Here is a 4,150-nt window from a genome sequence, read left to right on the forward strand (position 1 = left end):
GATGTAATTATCCTTTCGAAAGTGAATGGCTTACAAGTTTTTTAATTGTTGTGATCAGAAGGCCCAAGTGTTGTCCCAAAACTTTTTGAAGTGTAAAGTATCCTAAAACATAAGCCAATCAAATAGTCAACCAACCAGTTCATTATCTAGCCAACTCCTCATTCAATCAGCAGCTTGTATTAGACTAGAATACGAGTTCCAAAATGACCCACACACTAGGCCATAGTTCAAAAACCAAACCCATAGTGCCTATTTATATGAGTGAACAGTACATGCCAAATTGCTAACTACAAGTGACCTTCTTGGCTAATCCACACTATAGCCATATTGGATTTCATTAAAATCTACCAATCTTGTAGCCCAATTTCATAAATCAACCACTTATACAATTTTGGGATTTCCACAACAGGTAAGAAAGTTCCCAATATAGCAATACAAAAAACTCCCTAAGAGCAATAAAAAAAGCTCCCAATATGTAGCAAAACAAAAAATCCACATAGCCAGTAGTAATAGAAACCATCAAATTTTCCCAATATGTGCTCACTCGAGAGAAAAGAGTAGTACACAAGCTCCCAATAGTACAAAAAATTCAAAATCCAGTAGAAACCGGCTACATTTCCACAATTTTAGACCATATCCAGCAAAGATGTGATCTACCTTATAAAAATCAATGCAATCTATAGAGTGCAATAACCAAATAGTTTTAGGAAGCTACCTATGTTTTATTCATTCCTGGTCATATAACCCAGAACTAGCCAGGTTCTGAATTAGTCGTCACTAAAGTATGCACACAACTTAAGCAAGTAGCTAGAAAGATTTGCTAGTAAGAAAGTAAAACATCCCTATTAAAACCTTTAAGGAGTATGTGATCCAAAAAAAAACCCGAATTAAACCTATCATAGGGTAGAGCATGTAAAAACCTCAAAAAAAGGGTAGAATATGTTTAGTTTTGAGAGTGGTTAATTTCACCCATAGAAATTCCATATAGAAAGATTCCTAAACAAGTACAAAGCAAGCCATTATAACAACAACCGTGTCTAATGTAAAGCAGTTATGAAAGAGAGGCTCTGTATTATACCCAGGAGTACACATTAATGTTGCCTAAAGAAGTTGAAAGAATGTACGAAATTTTAGGTCATATTTGATGCCAGGCAATAGTTTAAGCTAAGCAATACCCATATCTAAGAAAGAAATTTCCCATTAAACCCAGCAAAATTGTATGCTTAGCCTAGTAGTTAGCAGGCATTCAGCCATAAGTTATAGCCTAAGAGTTTAATATGCATCAGTTCAGGCTAGGCAGCCACACACCAAGCCATTGTATCAACTAGGTTTGAAAGTCTAACTATAATCATTAGGTTTTAATTATCAGGTTTCTCAAGCGAGTCTAAGATCTAAGTTCAAGCTAGTATACTCAAATATGGAAGGTGCTCTAGAGTTACTTTGTAAAAGGTATAAAAGCATTAATCCTCAAACACATCGTACCTAGGGGTCCAACCATGGCAACCAACAAAAAAAAACAAAACCCCTAGTTCGGTTTATTCAAGAGTCATAATGCACCTTGGCAGATTCCCAATGTGATACCATCACTTGAATACGCAATAGTCATCTATGCACGAGATTACTATAGTAAAATACATGAGATATTTAACAAAACTTTAAGCAGATGCATCAGCCAATACCAGGTAGATTTTTCCAGAGAATTACAACTTATGTAGTTTAGAAATTATCATGCAAATCTTGCAATGGTAAAATATGCATATTATCACAGAAATCAAAATTCTAGTGGTTTCTAGAAGGAATTCCAGGGAGGAAGCAAACCATGTGTATGAGACAATAGTGTCAGGTAATAAGACATGTTTAAATCCAATCAAAAACATCACAAAGAAAATATTTTTCCATGTATAATGCCCTACAAAAGAATGGGCTAGTACTACTATCTTAAGAAAACCCAGGTAGAATTAATTAAGCTTGCCAAAAGAGCACCTAAAATAGTATTAGTTCTTACACGCCAATCATATGTAGGAAATCCCTAACAATGAAATGAGCTCAATGCCAATATAGTACATGTAAAATAAGGGTGAAAAAATCATCTTATCCATACTTTTTAAAGCCAACCAGATATCTCAAAGCATCAGTTAGTTAAGTATTTCAGGGTCACGCAATATTTTTGAGTAAACAGTGATAACCATTTCAGAATCAGTGTATCCTAGTTCAAACCCAATATATCACATATCCTACAAGTAAAGAGTACTTTAAGCTAAGCAAACTCCATTCTCTATGGTAATCAGCAAAAAGGGCTCCACATTTTTTATCAAATTATAACATGATAATGTCATTTGTACATCATGTAATAAAAGATCACATAGAAGCCACACATTAGTTTATACCACAGACTTCAACTTTTTTAAAAAAATCAGAGTGCAAGGGCCATAACTTGCAACACCATCACATTCCTTTTTGAGTCGAGTAAGATCATCAACTACCCAGATCAAACCAAGTGATCAAATCCATGTAGGCCATCTAATCGTTTGTTTTTTATCCCACACAACTTAACACTGTAGTGAATTATCTCGGGTTGATTGATATAATCCCCCCATTAATTTAATATGTATGATAAAAAAACTATATGTTGAACCCTACAAGAAGTTGAACCCTGCAGTAAGTTGATAATCCCAGCAATTTATACCGTTCAGCACAGTAATTTGAAACATTGAATCAATAGGATATGAATGAAGATAGTTCGGTACCGACCTGCGAGGCTCCATATTTTCCAACCAACTCCAATTCAAAGTATGCATAGCAGCAGAGTGAAAAGCAACCACCACTCACAAAAAAATAGACATTAATATGTAACACAAGGCTAGAAAACCCTCACCTTGGTAAATAGGAAACCTATCCACCATAGTAGTTTCAAAACCAGGAAGGCCACCAGGTATCATCTTCATGATGGAATCCAATAGGGTACCTTGAATGATGCTCCATACCCCAAGTATCCAGCAGCCTTGTAGGACTCACAAGAGCACAGAAACACAAACATGAAGGGGTAGCCCAATAGGCTAGGCAGCTAATCAGCATCGGGAGGAAGGGATCGAGAAGAAGAAGAAGAGTATTTTAACGTCGTAGGAAACTATTCCAAGAGACCTTAAAGATCTATCCGACAAGGAGAGAGAGAGAGAGAGAGAGAGAGAGAGGGTATGCATCAATCGGGTACATGGGGTAAAATTTCAAGTGATGAATGCAGAGGAGATCGGCCTTGATGCAATGCATGAGCAGAGACAAAAAAACTACGTTGTAATGCTTACCGTCACCATTAAACCACAAAAGGAAAATGAGCCATGTGTAAATATCATACGTGGAAACCACCTAAACTTATTAAGGAGAGGTACACCCCCAAGCAGGAAAAAACTTGATTAGGGGACAGGTCCCACAAAGATCACCTATGTAAGCACCGAGGTAAAAGCCCACCAAGGGTATCAATATATTACATGGGCCTATACAAGTTATGTGTTGAGAGAAATTTATTGAGGGAAAGGTTTATCAAACATGCTAAAGTGATTTGAGTTTATGAATTCAGGAACTAGACCCAACCATTAGTTGCCAAGAGTGTGTCGGTGCCCAAAAATATTTAGGCTATTTTGTCAAAAGACAGAGCAATAGACAGATTAGCACAATCTAGAGCAATAAATAAAACTGCATTGGGTGTGCAATATTGAGTTTTAGAAGGACAATTAACCAAGGATTTAGTGACACACAAGTGCATTACTAAGCTCATCATATTTATCAAGTATAGCCCAATGAATTGACCAAGTGATTTGGTAAGAAGCCCAAGACTAGACAAAAGCATTAGGTATGCAAAAAAGAGCAATTGGCTTGGATGATGTAATTCTAGTCAGATTAAAGTGACTCTGTGTGTGTGTGTGTGTGTGTGTGTGTGTGTGTGTGTGTGTGTGTGTAGCTATTTTTACTTATATGTCTTATATAATAAGACATAAATGAACTTTAATATTCAAAAGACATCTTGCTTTGGAGAAAAGGCAATGATTAGTACAAAAACAACTCAGTCTTATAATTATCTTTGTACGTGGCTTATGAGAATGAGGCCTCATTCTAGTATACAATGATAATGAATCATTAAAGAATTACTTCCCAA

This window comes from Adiantum capillus-veneris, chromosome 17 (genome assembly GCF_014529385.1).
Source record: "Adiantum capillus-veneris isolate H3 chromosome 17, ASM1452938v2, whole genome shotgun sequence".
Taxonomy (NCBI): Eukaryota; Viridiplantae; Streptophyta; class Polypodiopsida; order Polypodiales; family Pteridaceae; genus Adiantum; species Adiantum capillus-veneris.